This window comes from Misgurnus anguillicaudatus, chromosome 24 (assembly GCF_027580225.2).
Source record: "Misgurnus anguillicaudatus chromosome 24, ASM2758022v2, whole genome shotgun sequence".
Taxonomy (NCBI): domain Eukaryota; kingdom Metazoa; phylum Chordata; class Actinopteri; order Cypriniformes; family Cobitidae; genus Misgurnus; species Misgurnus anguillicaudatus.
This window is the reverse complement of record NC_073360.2, coordinates 29,875,193-29,895,000: the sequence shown is the minus strand read 5'-3', so window position 1 is coordinate 29,895,000 and position 19,808 is coordinate 29,875,193. Positions and strand designations below refer to the sequence as shown.

At 38.4% G+C, this 19,808-nt stretch overlaps 1 protein-coding gene across 15 annotated transcripts in view; it reads left to right on the top strand.

Annotated features, from left to right (window-relative positions):
- Nucleotides 1-19,808, top strand: part of mecom (MDS1 and EVI1 complex locus) — a 191,679-nt gene that overhangs the window by 27,585 nt on the left and 144,286 nt on the right. The window lies entirely within an intron of this gene.

Here is a 19,808-nt window from a genome sequence, read left to right as displayed (position 1 = left end):
CACATTTAAGGGGAAAATTTTCATTACCGCAATGTGTCCATGACTGGATTTTGGTACTTTGACATGGAAAAATGTATAATTAAAAAATCTAAAAAATAAAAAGCTTCAGTGCATGTTATACTATAAACATTAACAGTAAAGAAATGTGGTATTTCCCCACATTTAAGGGGAAAATTTTCATTACCGCAACGTGTCCATGACTGGATTTGGGTTCTTTGACATGAAAAAATGTATAATTAAAAAATCTAAAAAATTAAAAGCTTCAGTGCATGTTATACTTAAAACATTTACAGTAAAGAAACATGTGGTATTTGATGATCATTGGTAAATGTAGAGACAATAATAAGGAATATAAATGTGTCCAAGTTCAATTTTCTCATCCTCCGCAACAATTTTCAATCACTGTTTAAGCCCTCAAGGAACTAACATTCAAAAAAAAAAAAAATTTGGGAAGGGACATCATTGACTGTGACACTCAAGATGAGGTAAGACACCTTTTTAGTTCTCATTACTGAAACGTGAGTTTATAAATGCATCTATTTAATGTAATATCATGTTGCGGTAATGATAATTTTTTCTAATGATAATCTAAAAAATGTAAATAATTCTATAGGAAATATTTTTTAAATCCTCTGGTTTAAAAAAATAATGGTTATATGAAGTGCAGACCTTAATCTTATATGTGCAAAAAATTGGCTTCAAGGGCTTTTAAAAAATTCTTATGCTGGACACCTTCTAAATCTGTATTTCGTGAGAATCACCTATCTATACCTAATGGTACATATTAGGATTTTTAAAGGGTACTGCCCCAGTGACAGCTGGGGTACATATTTTGACATTTTTCTAATAATGTATTTATTCTTACCATATGTCAACAGTTGTCTCATTTAAAGGAAACATCTGATAGTTGAATGGAGCACAACAAAAATTTTATTTCTCAACATATGACTAAATATAAATGATGAAACATCTGCATTATATAATAGATATGCCGAGGTAAACCATATGATGACAGAATCCTTAGAGGAATATATAAGAATCATCTCTCTTGTTTCCCTCTCTTTTCTCATCTCCTGTCCTCTCATCCGTGAGCAGGGGTTAGGTGGCACATTGTGTTGTGGACGCTGAGTGGATTTGAAGGTTCTTTTTCCGTAAACATGTGAAGGCCTGTTGAGGGGAACAAAAGAGTGCAGAAGGGTCTGTTCGGTCGGGTCCTTTTACTTTAAATAGACGTTCTGTCCGGGCACAGCTAAGGCTTCAAAAAATCCATCCTCACCCACAATTACCATTTCTATCGGCCTGAAGATTATGCTTTTTGGGTGTTCGTCCGAATTTCTTCCAGTGGATTCACTCTCTGAATGTGACATGTTTTGTGTCATTTCTCACACACCCCTCGAGCGAATAGAAAAAGTTTCTATCTCCTTTTGGGGAACGTGAGTCCTGTCGGTGAATAGATACCAAATCTCTTCAAGGTTAAGACTTAACCTTCCCCTCTGTCCTGACTCCGCCTCCCCAACTCTGCTCTTAAACCAATCAAGATCAGATGATTGGTAAACAATGCCTGGGTGTGTGACGGACAGGTAGGAGCCTCTGCGGGATTGGCTGACTTTGCTTTTGTGCCCGTGTATAGCGTCGTCAAGCGAGCATATTCACGGGAGCGCACACACATACGCGCAAACAAAAAGTGAAATTACTATTCAGTTGGAATGGTGCCATTCATCTTTGTCAAGTGCGGACGCGGTCCCGGCAGGCTCGCGTTGGGCCGCTCCCGAGTCCAAATTAATTCCTTGTTTTGCATCAGCTGAATTTGGACAAATCCAGGAGGATAGCGTGATTTCGCTCTCCGTCTGCTTCGCGCTCTCGCCTGGTTTAATGTGGTAATTCCAACTGATTTGGCCGAGCAGACGCCGCATGTCTGAGGCGATATTTACTGCTTAATTCACAAAGAGCGGAGAGAGATATGAAAACAAAAGGAAAATAACCTAAATCTAGCAATGCAGAGAGAATGTAAAAAGCGAAAGACAAAGAATATATATCAGGGGAGAGTCAAGGAAGGGAAGAAAAGCAGATGGATAAAAGTAAAAGTTGAAAGATTATAGATTAAGAAATGGAGGACAGGTAGAAGTGGAGATAAACTAAAATTTGTGCAGAGAAAGAAATGTTTTCAGAAAAAAAGAAGTGACAGGAAACCCAGAACAGTGACAAAAGCAAGAGTAATGCAGCAGATGTTTGTTGTTTTTATTTTATTTGTTTTATTGGGCTGAAGTCTTATGGGTGATGCTGCCATATGTACACTGATATATTTGATAACACAAGATTATGATGATAAAAAGCGGTTCTTAAAAGTCAAGTGCCATTAGCATCAAAATTGCAATCTGTTTTCTTACTCTTGTTATATTTATGCACACGTTCACAACCTCAGATTAATTTAATTGAATGTAAATGAATGTACACTGACTTTAACCAGTGCTGTTTATATGGGGCAGAACTTTTGAGTAAGTTTTCACAACCCAAATTGGATAATTGACATTACATCGCATCAATATTTTTTTTCCTGAACTTTTCTGCAACATTTAAAGAGCTCCTATGGTCCGATTCACGTTTTTACATTTCCATTGGTGTGTGAGTGTGTATTAGTACACGTTAACGATTTGCAAAAGGTACAAACCCCAAAGTAAATGATGACGCGAGTTATCGTCTCCAACGTACATCTCATTTTTTGGACTAACACACGGATTGTAGGCAACAGTTTACTTCCTGGGATTGGTGATGTAGTAAAGACTGACATTATCATAATTCCTCCCGCTTTGGACTCACAGCCTGTAAGTTAATTCCTGTTAGCAACCGAATCTTTTAAACATGGTAAGGAGCATCACATTTCCGGCTGACGTCAGAGGTATTCAGGCCAATCACAACATATAGATTAGCTGGCCAATCAGGGATACACAGCTTTTCAAATCCGTGCGTTTCAGGAAGAGAGTGAAATCTGGAGCTACACAAATTTAAAGTATGTGAAAAATAATGTGTTTTTAACCATAAACCCCGCAAACACATTGTATTATACAAAATATGCAAAATATTTGTTTTTTAGCAATGAAATAGGTCCTCTTTAAGGTTAAATGTGTGCAAATGTAGTGCAGAAAATGTAAATTTCAGGTACTTTAATCGCTTCAACTCCATTTCTTTTATATGTTTTGTCAATTCAAACCTTTAAGCTGTTCACTAATATATTTTTATAAAATAATTTAAATTTTTTAAGTCTAAATTTTTTTGTATTTTCTCATATTAATGAGGTCATTAAAATGCTTGCAAAAAAAATTTACAACTTTAATTTTAGAAATTTAAAAGCCAATTGTTTTCAATTCAATTTTATTTATATAATGCTTTTCACAATTGGTAATTGTTTCAAAGCAGCTTTACATTAAAAGAAGCAGGGGAAACACAGAAAAATCGACAGACAATATAAGTAGCCAAAATACAGCGGCTATGAATAACCTTTACAAGCGAGCGTATATATATATATATATATATATATATATATATATATATATATATATATATATATATATATATATATATATATATATATATATATATATGGGATGTAAACGGCTGCGCATCCATTGAAGAGCGGCCAGTAGATCAGTGATGTGTTGACCTCCACGGCAGCCAGAACTGGGTCTGTTTGTCTTAATGTCCTCGGGTTTGAGGATGAGACAGAAACAAAAAGGATGAGAGAGAAACAAAATCCTATTAGCATAGGGGCCGTTCGCATGTAATGCAAGTGTCACACAGTGTTGTGATTTAATATCTGCTCGGTTTCAGACAGGCTAGTTATTGCGGCATTAGTATATTACCCAGACGAGTTATGTGAATGCTTTGTTCCGTACAAGCTAACTATTGCGATGCATTACTTACTACAATAGACAGGAAGTTTAAAGCACTGATGCAACAAAATGCTAGGCCAATTATGTATAAAAAATGGTCCCAAGCTGATACTGGGGCAGTACCCTATTTGAAAGGTGTTGAAGGGAAAGTTCGCCCCAAAATAACAGTTCTGTCGTGGTTTTCTCACTCTTATGTTGTTACAGACCTGTATAGAATTGTTTTAGATGAACGTGGAGGAAGATATTTTGAGGAACGTTTGAAACCGAACCAATCATGAGCCCCTTTCACTTCCATAGTAGGATAAAAGAATACTATGGCAGTGAATGGGGTTTGTGAACAATACAAACATTCCTCAAAATATCTTCCTTTATGTTCTTCAGAACAAAGACATTTATACAAGTTTGTAACAACATGAGAGTTGGCAAATGATAAAAGCTTTTTTATTTTTGGGTAAACTATCCCTTTAATACTGTATATACAATTTAGATGCAGATATGTATACATTTGGTCCCAATATGTACCTCCGAGGTACTAATATGTTGCTTTCTAAGAGGGTATAGGGATAATTATCCCTTAGTGACAGGTATAGGGTTAATTTTTTGACAATTTTTTTTATGTAGCTGTGTAGGTATAAAGCCAGCTTATTGTGGTACAGTTTACAATTCCACTTTAACCAACACAAGTTTACACAGTAAACTTTTTTATTGAAAAAGCTTTTTAGGCGGTGAGAGGAATCTAAAGTTTTAATGTAAAGGCAGAATAACTAACATGCATAATAATAAAATAGTTTAATGATTCCAGTTGAGCCATATGTACAGTATTACAGTACATATGTCTGTCAGTATCTGCTCTATTCCAGGCGTCTGTCAGTGGTCTGTCTTCAGTGGGTGGAGGATGCGTCTGGCCAGTGGAAAGCATTTATCTCATGATGAGACACTGTGTGCGATTGTGTGCGTGTATTTGCGTTGCATATTTCAGGAGGTTCTCACTGGTTGATTTTGATGCAGTTTTAAAGAGAGGCTTGCTGGCTAAAATGGGCTCCTGGGTTAAATTTACGGCCGTGCCTGAGCCCTGAGCCTTGATTTGCGATTCCTCAGTGTTTGTCTTCTGCGGATCCGTGATCTTATCCAGCGGATGGATGGATGACATATGTCCACGAGGTTTGTTTACATGGCTGCTTTTTTCCAGGCCAGAAATATGATCGAGCGCAATTACTACAAATGTGGCCCGACCTCGAGCAAAGGTCAGGGGGTCGGAGGGCAAAAGCCATTTCCTGGCCCCCATGTGTATTTGGGCAGGGGATGATTCGAGAAGATGATATCTGCATACACATATGTGTGTGTGGGCGTCAGATGTGATAGTATCTCTGCATGCTTGTCAAGTCTATAAGCGTGATGAATTCAAATTGACTGACATGCTGTTTTGGTTTGAAGTCTCTCAGCCAAATGATGACGTAACTGACCGATACATATACACTACCGTTCAACACTTATTGAAACACTTATTCTCATTTATGTTTTTTTACACATTCTAGAATAATTGTAAACTTTTGTACACAAATGTAACTTTGGGAGTTATGGTGTGACTAAAAGCACACAAAATAAATCAAATAGGTTATATTTGAGAATCTTTAAAGTAGTTACCATCTGAGTACAATTTGCAAAATTATACTGTTGTCATTTTATCAAGCAGCTTTTTGAGGCTTTACCATAGACTGTAAAACATATATGGACATAGTTTACACATAGGTTTGCCAATAGTTGGCGGGGCCTGCCATCGCCATCTTGGCAGCACGTCCCCGCGCATCACTCGCAGATAACTCAAAAATGCGGGACGTGGGTAGGGCTGAGGTGCCTGGTTGCTGAAACCATGCCCACCTAGCTTGACGGTAGTGACAGCAGTGGCAGTTCACCTGTCACTCAAGTGGCCACCCCCTTAATTATGCTAGACTTTAAGGCTTAATATAATTTAATTGGATGAGTTTAATTTTTTTTTACCCCCCTCAGTAGGGGGGAGTAAGCTGACATTGGCTTAACTTAGCACCCTCTTCTATACATTACATTATTACTACGCTCGCTAGTACAGTTAATCTTTGCCACTGTATTCTGCTGCTTATGTTGTCCATCAATTTTTCTGTTTTCTTTTGCATCTATTAATGCTTTGAAACAAAACAATTGTGACAAGCGCTATATAAATAAAATTGAATTGAATTGAATAGAGGCAAAATATAGCTATATAGACCAAAAACATTTTTTTTTAAGTTGGGCATTTTAATGGGGTCTATGGGTTGGCTTCCCCTTTGGAGCTAGTCGATGAATTGCAGTTTAAGTCACTTAAGATGCTTTTTATACAGTACTGAAAGAGTTTACCTCTATTATGGACTTTTATTAGCTGCTTTTTCTTCAATATTCAGTACTAGTCATCATTTACGAAAATTAATTGATTAAATTAAAACAAGTTTTCTAATAAATGAAATTAATACCTTCTCACGATCATATTTTGTCTGAAAAGTGATTTCGAACATAGACCTTCAAAATTAAAGATGTTTAAAGGTAAATATTTCATGAGAAATATTTCAGTCAAGTGTTTCAAAACTTTTGAACAATAGTAAACATTGTAGTTTACATTGCATTGTAGTCTAATGTTGCGCACACCCCAAACGCGATATTTTCAAATTGTACGAAGACGTGTTTGAGTAAAATAGCGCGTGTTTTCGCGGCAATCGCACCACCCAATTAGCGTCATTCGCATTGCCACGTGTAAGTTTGCATCTACTCGCATATTTACATACACACCAAGCGCGAAGAATCACATTCCTCGCTTAAGATTACTTGTGGGATTTTTTACTTCATCTCATGTGAATTTTACACTTGAGTAAAAATTTTTCAACTTGCTCAAAGTCGCGTTTGGGTAAAATAGTGCGTACTTTCACAGCAATCACGCCGTTCAATTTGCATCATTCGCATCACCACGTGCGAGTTTGCGTCTACTCGCATCTTTTTCATACACACCAATCTCGAAGAATCACATTCATTGCTCTAGATTCCTCAACGGATTTTTAACTTCATTTCATGCAAATTTTATACTTAAGTTGAATATTTTTAAGTTGTACGAATGCACGTTCGAGTTGAATAGTGCGTGCTTTTGGGGCAATTGCACCGCCCAATTTGCATCATTCGCATCGCCACGTGCGAGTTTGCGTCTACTCGCATCTTTACATACACACCAAAAGCGAAGCATCACATTCCTTGCTCTCGATTACTCGCGTGATTTTTAACTTCGTCTCATGCGAATTTTACACTTGATTCAAATATTTTAAACTTGTACGAAGGGGCGTTTGAGTAAAATAGTGCGTGCTTTCGCTGCCATCACGCCACCCAATTCGTATAATCCGCATTGCCACGTGCGAGTTTGCATCTACTCACATCTTTACATACACACCAAGTGTAAAGCATCACATTCCTCGCTCTACATTACTCAAAGGATTTTAAACTGCGTCTCATGCGAATTTTACACTTGAATTGAATTTTTTCAACTTGCACGAAGGCGTGTTTGAGTAATATAGTGCGTGCTTTGGCGGCAATCGTGCCGTTCAATTTGCATCATTAACATCGCCACATGTGAGTTTGCATCTACTCACATTTACATTGACTTCGTATATAATCTCCTCGGGCAAAAAGTTGAATTTGTGTTTGGTGTGTATGCCCCATAAGACTGAGTCTATCTATTCATAGAGATGATATTTGTAAAAACATTTGCTCTTATTTCACCATACTAGAGTTGCTGTAGTAGCTGCGTGGCGTGTCTAAAATAAGAACAGTGTTCATCAACTAAATGCCCATCACATTGCACTGGTACATGGTGTATCGGGCAATTACAATTTAGTTTTGCAGACTTGAGTGGTTGTTGTTTTGAAAACTTTCAAATTGGTGCCAGCGTTATCCTGCCCTCCCAGTCACTTACATTAACAGTTCCTGGTTGGAGACCAGCAGGTTTAGGCCAATGTTTCCAGACCAGTTTTCTTCTGTGGAAACAAACGGAACAGAGCCAGATTGTGTACCAGCACCGGCACGCTGAGATATCTGCATGCATCATGTGTTTTTGTGTGCGGTGAGTCATTTTCCTCTTCATTTCGAGCCTTTCACCCCCTCAAAGACTCAATGAATGAAATCTTGTGGCAAATTATGCATTTTTTTCACCTTGTCGCCCCTCTTTGAGCGAAAGGGCTCATTGGTAAACGAATAATGAGAATTTCAGCTCTTTGGTCCTTTCAATTCTTCACTTTAGACACCTGCACCCTCTCCCCATCCCTCTGCTTTTCTCTTCCTCAGTCTCTCTTTCTCTTTTCTCAAGTGTTCACTTTGTCCCGGGATGTGCCATTGTGCGCCCGAGGGCCCTTGAGCGTGCTGGTCAATGACCCCCGCTCTCGGCGGAGTGGGCACAACCACGGGACCACACAAAACTGCGAGCATCCATCCAGCATTCCCCAGCTATTAGGAGATGTTTGTCCGTGTATCTGTGTGAGACACACATTTACATGCGCGCACACACACACAGTGAGGTGAAGCTACCTCTGAAAGACTTCAAGCACACAACCCTTCATCTAGTTTTTGTGTCTGTGCTTAGTGTGTAGCGGATAAAGAGATAGACACTCTTGTGCATTCCCTTGGTTTTATGAGATGAAGAGAGGAACCTCTTACTCTGAGAGGAGGGGAGGAGAGAGGGAAATCTGAATGTTTGGGTCAAAGAGCAATCGAAGAGCTAAGCTCCTGTTTCCATGCGTGGGTTTAAAGAGGTGAAACTGATGAAAGATGGTTTGGGGAGGTCAGTAGGAGCTGAAATAATTGTATGTGTAAAGATCAAATGACTTTGTGGACACACATCAGTGGCTACAAACGCACACATGTAGCATACATAACTGACCATAGGCTGGCAAAATCCTTACTGGAACCCTTTCACAATATGTTAAATGCTTTGTAAACGCATCTGGAGATGAATAAATGCATGAAGTTTTGTCAGATTTATCTAACTTTTGGGGTCACTTTTTGTCTACAAGCATAACCAAGCCCCACACAAATCTTCTTTTGGCAAGCAACTCGTGTGTGTGTGTGTATGTGTGTGTGATTAGACTCTGTCTGTGGTAATATGTGTAATGGGCAGCAGCAGATGAAAGCTCGGCCTGTCACAATGATGGGAATCAAACTGGATTCATCTGGAAACCATAAGACTTTTTACTCATTATAACTTACACACACACTCACACACATGCAGGGGTGTTGAGGTGAGAGCTGAGTGTTGAGCAGTCTTAAGAGTCGTGTGTGTGTTACCTGAATGCCAGTCTGTTTCCTGTATGTCTATGTGCAAACATCTGTTCTCTTTTTGCGTATTCTTGCTACCTGTATGTGTGCGTCTTTAAGTGTAAGAATGCACATCTGTTTCCTGCGATGTGTGTGTGTGTGTGTGCGCGTCTTTGCTACCTGTGAGAATGAACAAATGAGTAAACATGTGTTTCTTGTCTAATTGCTCTATTGTGTTTAACAATTACTAAGCATTGTAGGAAAACAAACATGAGACCGGGGATAGTTGTCACACATTTTACTCCTGTCAGTGTTTGTCATCGTGGGGTTGCTGTTGAAATTCATGTGAAATTCTGTATATAGCTAATCAACATATTGCAATATAATAAAAAACCTGTATTGAACAGTCGACTTTGTATATGGGGTAAGTTGTCACAAGCGCAACTTACAGTATAAGCATGCCAGCAAAATTGGAAAAAAGGAAAAGAAATTATGAAGCAGTTCAGGAAACAACAACATTTTAGAAGCTTGTTTTATTTACATTTAGGCATTTAAAGCTCACGTAACACACGCTGTTTCTGCATTTCTGATGTTAATCTGGAGTACCTATAGAGTAGTATGACATCCTTTATATCTCTGAAGAGTCTTTAGTTTAATCAGATTTATAAAAGAAAGATTAGCTTTACCGAATCTTTCCGATAACGTACGAAAAAATGAAGAAGGAGGAGTTACTACCGCAGGAGGAGCGAGTACGAGTCATGCAACACTGTACAACACTGTTTTAACTTATGATTCACTACATGTTCGTGTCATTTATATAATATACACGCGCCTATTTCCAACATAAGACAGAAGTCATACTTACCACGTGTAACTCGTCATGACCCGGTTCTGAAAATCCACAGCATCAAACACACACGCAAAACTCCGCTGCTAATCCGGATAATAAACTATATCCATTGTTTCCATAAGGCTGGATGTCTTCTCCTTACAACCAAAAACACACTTCTTGTTGTGCCATTGTTGACTTTTGAAATTAAACAAAGCTGAGTGGCGTGATAAGCTGTTAGCAAGCTCTAGCGTCTCCCGCTGACTGACGGCTGGGCGGGGTTTTCCGGGGGAAGTTTTCCGGCGGAAGCCCATATAAAGAAGTGATACATATCGAAAACCCCTGAAACGTCAGTTAGAACTGTAATCGAAAAAAGGTCCTTTTTATTCCTGTCTCTATAGAGTTAAGAACTTGTGTTGTATTGCTCCGGGTGACTGCTTACGGACAATATCAATCGTTCCTTCAGGTTGAATAAGTGACTCCGGGCGGGGCTGCCGCCACAGCAAGCAGGCTTCTGATTGGTTAACGCGGTGCGAAATTCTGCCAAAGTTCACATTTTTTAACTCGGGCGTCAGCCGCAAATTCCAGTCAAACGCAAAAAGCCCTATTCGCGCGTACCACGGCAGGCGCTCAATTCGGCCATTCAAAGCGGAAACGTGTCTTCCGCACTAAAGTCACGTGACTGCAATGACGCGGATGACGAATGACACGGCTGACGTGTTATCTGGTGCGCCCTAGCTGTTTTTTTCTTGTTGTTTTTTTGTGTGCCCGAGCTTCGTTTACAGTGTGACGGCGCATTCACACGGGGCGTCAGCGCTAACACTTCCCATTCACTTTTAATGGGTGATGTCATGCGTTGCCGAAGTGAATTGTGGATCAATCGGCGCCGCGTCAGTGCTGTTGCTCGCGGCAGAAGTTGAACATTTCTCAACTTTTCAAGCGGCAACGCGTGCGTCAGCCAATCAGATCGCCTTATGCAAATTACCTAGACAGAGCCTGCCAATTACGTTTATGGAAGAACGGAGCATGTGTAGCGGCCACTGTGATTGGGTGTTGGCCACGCTTCAGACAAGCCTTCCGTTAAGCGTTAACACTTACGCCCCGTGTGAATGCGCCGTGAGGGAGACGCACGCTGTAAGTTTGAAAAAAAAAACACTTCGGAAACATGTCTGAGGATAACACGTCAGCCGCGTCATTGCACTCACATGACTTTTTTTGGACCAAAATTCAACACATTCTAACTGACCTACTGATGTCACATGGACCACTTTGATGATGTTTTTATTACCTTTCTGGACATGGACAGGATACCGTACATAGATTTTCAATGAAGAGTCAACAAGCTCACAGACTTAATAAAAAACATCTTAAACGGTGATGTTTTCATTAATGACATTATTTTCATTTTTGGGTGAACTATCCCTTTAAGGAAACTATTGCTTTGATGACCGGGGCTAGTTGTCACACATTCTACTCCCGTCAGTGTTTGTCATGGTGGGGTTGCTGTTGAAAATCAGCTTCTGTATACAGCTATTAAACCTATTTGTTTTAATATAATAATAAACCTGTATTGAAAAGTTAACTTTGTATATGGGGTAAGTTCTCACAAGCGCAACTTATAAGCATGCCAGCCAAATTTTTACAGTAAAAGAATTATGAAGCAATTCAGGAAACATAAAAAATGTAGAAACTTGTTTTATTTACATTTAGGCATTTAATTTTGGCACTTTTATTCAGCGATTTATAAAAGTGAAGTACAATTATTTGTCAACTGCGATAAGCATTTTACATATTTAACGAAAACTATTGCTTTGATGACCGGATTTGAACCCTAAAAAATATATGAAGCAATTCATGACACACCAAAAATGTAGAAGCTTGTTTTATTTACATTTAGGCATTTAATAGACCTATTGTAATATAATAATAAACCTGTATTTAATAGTTAACTTTGTTGGGGTAAGTTGTAACAAGCGCAACTTACAGTATAAGCATGCCAGCAAAATTTGCACCGTAATTTTTTTTTATTTACATTTAGGCATTTTATAGACACTTTTATTTAGAGATTTACAAAAGTGATGTACAACTATTTGCGAATTGCGATAATCATTTTACATATTTAAGAAAAACTATTGCTTTTATAACCGAGGCTAGTTATCACACATTTGAATCCAGTCAGTGTTTCCCATGAGTTGTTTTTGCTTACAAAGAGCTAACAAAGCTGTTAAATGTACTCATCAGTTGACCTTGTATTGGGGTAAGTTGTCACCACTGCAACTTATAGGCAAGACAGCAAAGTTTAGGTAAAAATCTTTTGAGGCAAAGCCATTTATGAGACACCTGAAATTAAGATGTTTTCATTTCTATTTAGACATTTAGCAGACTCTTTTATTCAAAGCGATTTACAAAATCGAGGAAAACATTAAAGGGGTTAATCCCAGGAGGCAGTTGTTTGCGAATTGTATCACTAAAACAATTTTACAACTTTAAGGAAAACTATTGCTTTGACAGGCCAAAGGTTATTTATAGACGGTGTTGGCCGTAAAGGAGGTTAAGCATTGTGTGGCATGGAATGTGTCCAGTTTGTTTTTCTTTGCTGTTTTTCTTCATTGCAGCACAGATAATCATCTACCGCTCAGCACCACCTCTCTTCCAGACAATGATGCGGTTATCCAATGCCAAGCCAGCGTGCTTGTGTGCGCTCTGAATGTATATTATCTTTCCAAACACCCAGTGGACAGTGCATTAAATGTGTTTGAGTTGGCCAGCCACCTCTTTCCTTGCGATAACAGTCCAAGAAAAGGAGCAGTAACTGTTTGGGGTGTGCCCGAATCGTCACCGAAATCAACCTGTCAGCTCTGTCGAGAACGCCAGAGATAGGAGCGATACGAGATGCCCATTGCTAAAGGGTTGTGTTGTTGTGCGATAGATGTGCGTGTGTTATTCTGTATTCGGCGACAGATCTTCACACCCCGTTGATTAACATCTTTAAACTTTCACGGCGCGAGAGATCGAATTAAGTGCTTATGTGTCAGCACACAAACTAAGCTCCACACCCAGCCCCACCGGACAGGGAGGAAACTACCCCTACCCTTCATATCTACCCCAGACAGGGGGAGGCAGTCTGGGCAGTAAGTGGTGAATGCTTCTTACCAGACTTGGAAGTTTGAGAGCCAGGCCAACTTCTTTAGCTATGATAATACACAACATTAAGCAGATACTTGTGTACTGGAGGAAATAAAATTCAAAGTATGAAAATGTTGCAAGATTTGATTTAGTCTTAGCTTACACAAATAAATCCACTCTCATGTAGTCGTATTAGTTAGCTTTGCATCAGTAACATTAGGGTCTGAAATTTGAGTGATACAATTAGTAAATGTCTTTGCTTTTCCAAGCTCACAATTGGAGAAAACAGGGATTAGGGAACAACTTCTGACCTGAAGCCCAAAAAAGTGCATCCATCTTAGCAGTAATCCACATGGCTCAATACGTTCCGTATTTTTAACTTTAAACGGCATCATGGACGCGATTTACGAGTCACTACGCAACGTACCCATGGCAACGAGCACTTACTACGCTAAAACTCTGGTGTAAGTCCAACATGGCGCTATTACCGGAAGCTGATTATTACAGTTTGTAAAGTTTGAAATATTTTTAAATCAAAATCAGTGTACTTTTAAAAGTAATTCATTACAATATTAAGTTACTCCCAAAAAAGTAACTAATTGCGTTACTTAGTTACTTTTCATGAAAAGTAATGCTTACGTAACTTTTTTGTTACTTTTGCGTTACTTTTTCTTGGCTGAGGTTTGATCTCTTTCAGGCCTTGCAGGTGTTTTTACTAACTGATTTCCGTGAAATAGTCACGCATTATTTTGCTCAGTTTTGCGTGACATTGTCACATATTTCCACCATATTACGTGCCCCTGACACGACTTTCTTTTCCGTGACAGTTTCACGTATTGGTTACTCAACTGTTTTTACTATTTTTAAACAATTGTCGCTTCGGTTTGTGGTTAGATTTGCTGTTTGCGTTACGATGTCACTTAATGTATTGGTTTATAAAAAAAATTGTATGCTTTTCAAACCATCGTCGCGTGACGTTAGGGTTAGAGTTGGGTTTGGGTAAGGATGTAATTTTATGTAAAAGAAAGTTGTTCTAACCCCAAACCGAAGCGACAATTGTAAGAAAATAGGAAAAACAGTTGAGTAACCAATACATGAAACTGTCATGGAAAAGAAAGTCGTGTCGGGGGCACGTGGTATGGTGGAAATGCGTGACACGCAAAACTGAGCAAAAGGATGCGTGACTGTTTCACATATTTTGTGAGATCAGGTTGTGTTTTTATGACTGAAAAGTTCTGCATTCCGAAATTGCATATTTCATCACAAAAATGTTGAGCTCTGGCTTGCCAACTTGAGTTTCTACTCAAACGGTTCCCACACAGGCGTGTACGTTTAAAGTGCATAATGTGACTAGGTTTAGTTTAATTCAGTACATTTTTTTTTTATATCGAATTAATTAAACTAAAAAAGTAACTTGCATTACTTTTTTGAAAAAGTAACTCAAATATTAATGTGTAGATTTAAAAAGTAATGCATTACTTCAGAAAAGTATATTATTACGTTATGCACTTGTAATGCGTTACCCCCAGCAATGATCAATATTGCATTAATTACTAGGTATGTAACGGTATTATACATTTCGTGGTATTGCGGTATCAAATTGTCCTGGTACAGCCGTGGTCACATGATTCGGTAAAACGTGTAGTTTTTTTCGGCCAAGTGGAGCGAGTGGAGGAACGCGGGAACTACAATTCCCATAATCCCATGCGTGCCACTCTGATGCCTCTCTACAAGTGGAGCGACAATGGCGTAAGCAAAAGAAACGCGAATTTTAAATCTGATGTGTGGAAAAAGTTCGCGTTCGCTGTGACAAGAAACGAGAAAGGAAAAAAAGATTATGGACATACAAAAACGAGTGAGTAAATCCGTGAATGAGCAGAGTGTATGTGCGGTTTCTCAATTAGAAGGCAGCCTCCTTAGGTCGCATATGCAGACTGCATCCGTCATTACACGCCTGGTGTATTTAAGTTAACTGAGTATTACATTCGAGCGTGTTACAACAATATACAATTAATTAAGAATAATAGTGAAAAATGTTAATATTTTAAAAATAAGATGGTCTTCATGACGTATGTAGCCTACAAATGCGACCTATGGAGGCTGCAGACTTCCGATTGGGAAACGCACCCCTGTATTGAGTGAGCTGACCTCAGCTCTAGGTCCAGCTACAATAAATAATCTGCTATTTTCATTTTTACTGGGTTGTTTTTGTTTTCAGGAATTGACCCGTCTTAAAACCCATCATCTTCTCTTGATTCTACAATCACAACCGTTGCTTTCATAGGGGTGCCAAGCATTGGCATTATATAATAATATATAATAATAATAATAATAATAAAAAACTAGGTCAATTAAGGGAGTGACTCAATTCTTAAAACCTGACTAATTGGGAGTTGTTTAAAGTTGACAAACTAAACTGAAATTTTATTTGTAATATTTTATTACATGGTCTAATTATTTTTGTCCTTTTTATGAAAATCATAAACACTACACTAAACTACACTTTGTACATTGTAATGTTCAGTCTTGTTTAATAAACACTTATGGCAGTTTTTCCAAGTCTTCATTTGTTTTTTCCTTCCTGTAAATGGTTCATAATTACCGTACCGTGGGCTTCATACCGAAATACTACCGTACCGTGAATTTTTTGATACCGTTACATCCCTATTAATTACTCGATGAAGACCTTTATTAACCCTTTGGAGCCATGTGGATACCTCTGTGAATGATGTATGCACTTTTTTTGGGTTGAAAGTCAGAAGTTGTTCCCTGATCCCTGTTTGGTACTGTAATAAAGCTTGGAAGAGCAAGGACGTTTACTCGGATAACTCCAAATGTCCGCGTCTGAAATGTAAGACATATGTATGTCGGATTGCTTGAGGGTGGGTAAATCATGGGGTAATTTTGATATTTGGCTGGAGTATCTCTTCAAGTTGACTTGCTTAATGGGAAAAATAGTTTGCATGCTATCATACATGTCAACAAATAAAGTAAAATTTCCACTTCGTAAACCTGTGACTCTTTAGTTACTGATTTGTGTTTTCGACACGCATTTTTTTATCGCTCCTGTCATTTACATCAGCGAGGGTCTGATTATCATTCCTTTAATTCGACTTAAACCATATATTATGTTGCAGTCTCATAACTTTACCGGCCGCTGGCGATCGACTCATTCACCAAAGCCAATTTTTGCTTTCATTTGGCGCTGCATCAGGGCCTCTGTGTAAGTTAGCATATCTCATTTTTACCATGTATATTATGTATTCAATCGAGTGTGTGTGTATATGTGTGACGGGAGATTGTTCAACAGACCCTCAGTGGCAATGCCAGCGGGCGGAGTCGTTCTGTTCGGGGCGCCACAATGTGGCTGTCAGTCTGCGGGACATCACACTCACACACACTCACAGTGTTCAGGACGTCCCACAGGAGAGAAGGGAGAGAGGTGCAAGCACTGCCCCGTCTAACCTAAACCATCCATCATACTGACATGGACTGAGAGGAGCTCAGGCCTGGGAACACCACCGGCCAGCAGGCAGTAACACACATGCACACGCATGCCAGACCAGAGCAGCTCATGCCAGCTGCACATGTTCGCACTGGTCTCCATCACACACACTCTTAAGTGTGTGTGTATGCGTGTGTTTATTATTGACTATGACGGAGCATCTAAACTTCACCCTGGTTTTCCGATTCCGACACACACAAGTTATTTGCTCAAATACCCAGTATGCTAATGTATGTAATGCTAATGTACCGCGATGTGACATGCTGGTTTGAGACACGCAGGCATATTTCAAGAGTATGGTAGTGTAGCCTTTTGGCTTTAACACACACCTGTGTGCACACATACGCACACACAACTGTTGCTTATGTCTAACATGCAATACAGTTTGATTTATTTGGGGGATTTAAAACAAGTCATGCTTTATCTATCTGTGACATGCTGTTAGTTTCCACAGACAGTTAATTTGACTCACCCCTTCAATTGAAATCTATGGGGCAAGGCATTCTGTAAGGTTTAAAAACAAAGATTTGAAGCACATATTTATGTTAAAGCACTTATATGGATTGTTTCGTACAAAAATTTTGGTTATTTGAGCTGAAAAGTTCATTCGGCTTTTAAGCGACGATGGCTACAACCGTTAAAAGTAAATAGACTTCCGGTTAGATAAACAGCAAGTCTTTATATAACGTTATCTAACATTTTGTATACTTTATATAACTTTGTACAATATAAACCAAAAATTGGATAAAAGCATCTTCTAAATGAATACATCTAAACGTGAAGGCTGTCTTTCGGGTATTTTTGGATGTGTTATTTAAAGGGATAGTTCACAGAAAATGAAAAGTCTGTCATCATTTACTCAACCTCTTGTTGCCCCAGACCTGAATAAATTTCTTTGTTTTACTGAACACAAATGAAGATATTTTGAAAAATGTTAATAACCATACAGATCTGGGGCACTATTCACTACCCCTGTATTATTTTCTCTTGCTATGGAAGTCAATGGTGCCCCAGATTTGCTTGATTACAAACATTATTTAAAACATCTTTCTTTGTATTCAGCAAAACAAAGAAATGTATAAAAGTTTGGAACAACTTGAGGTAAATGATGGCAGAATTTTATTTTTTGTGAATTATCCCTTTAATAAAAGTTAAAAGCAAATTGACTTTTGGTTAGACGTTACCAATGTATTTGCTGCGGGTGGATTGTAAACAGCAGGTTTTTACTTTTATAACTTTATCTTACATTTTATATACTTAATATAACTTTGTACAAAAATTGGATAAAAGCGTCTTCTAAATAAATGTAAACGTGAATGCTGTCTTTCAGGTATTCTTGGATGTGTTATTTAAAAGGATGGTTTACAGAAAAATTACAAGTCTGTCATCATTTACTCAACCTCTTGTTGCCCCAAACCTGAATACATTTCTTTGTTTTCCTGAGCACAAAGATATTTAGAAAAATGTTATTAACCATACAGATCTGGGGCACTATTCACTTCCATTGTATTGTTTTCTCTTACTATGGAAGTCAATGGTGCCCCAGATCTGCTTGGTTACAAACATTCTTTAAAACATATTTCTTTGTATTCAGCAAAACAAAGAAATGTATAAAAGTTTGGAACAATTTGAGGATGAGTAAATGATGACCTTTTTTATGAACTATCCCTTTAATAGTGAAAGGACATTTCTTTAATGTAAGTCATCCTCTATCTATCTGTAACATGCTGTTAGTTTCCAAAGACGGTTAATTTGACTCACCCCTTGAATTGAAATCTATGGGGCAAGGCATTCTGTAAGGTTTGAAGCGCATATTTTTGTTAAAGCACTTATATGGATTGTTTCGTACAAAAATGTTGGTTATTTGAGCTTAACTTTATCTTAAGTTTTATAAACTTTGTACAAAAATTGGATAAAAGCGTCTTCTAAATGAATCTAAACGTGAACGCTGTCTTTCAGTTATTCTTGAATGTGTTATTTAAAGAGATAGTTCACAGAAAAGTGTCTAAAAGCGTCTTCTAAATAAATGTAAACGTGAATGCTGTCTTTCAGGTATTCTTGGATGTGTTATTTAAAAGGATGGTTTACAGAAAAATGAAAAGTCTGTCATCATTTACCCATCCTCTTGTTGCCTCAAACCTGAATACATTTCTTTGTTTTACGGAACACTAAGATATTTTGAAAACTGTTAATAACCATACAGATCTGGGGCACTATTCACTTCCAGTGTATTGTTTTCTCTTAATATGAAAGTCAATGGTGCCCCCAGATTTGCTTGGTTACAAACATTCTTTAAAATATCTTTCTTTGTATTCAGCAGAACAAAGAAATGTATGAAGTTTTTTAAGTTACTTAAAGATGAGTAAATGATGACCAAATTTTGGTGAACTATCCCTTTAATAATGATGAGGTTTAAACAAAGAGATTTTTTTCCTTTTTAAACATTTTAAATACATGCCCGAAACAATTAGGAACAATTAAAGAGAAGGCAAACACGCGCTGGCACACACACAGACGCTTTGTGCAGCTCATGTGGAAGTGATTTTGGATAATAGGTCAAAGGTCAGGTGCATTCAAAGAAAGGATATCACCTCCAGACATATCACACACTGATTGACTTGATGTGTGTGTCTGTGTGTATTCGATGGCGCTTTGACCTTTCATGGCTCTGTTTCTGGCCTGTTAGTAAACAGGAAATAATTAACGCCATGGACAATGAGACAATATGGTCAATCTCTATCTCTCTCTCTCCTCGACTTCAGCAAAAGCATAAAAGCATTTGCACTGTCTGCACAGTGGCGCCTTTTGTGTATGACAGAGAAAGAGAGAGAGACTCCTCCTCCTAATTAGAGTACTCTCTGTTTGATCAGGAAGGGAGTTTAAGTCGACATTAATCTTTCACTGTGACCAGACCATCCTTGCCACGACAACTGTTTCCTTAGATAAACCCCGCATCACAGTGGTGATCACCGTGGTGACAGGTGCTGATTGGTCGCGAGTGAGAGGAAGCCCGTCAGACAGGAAGAGCAAAATGTTGTCAGTGATGGAGCAGAGAGGTCAGAAAGAATACGAGCGCGGAGGTCTTTTGAGATTCCTCATGCACTGATAAATTGTCTTGTGAAGTGTGTTGTTCCTACTACAGTTCACATCTTACTGATAGAAA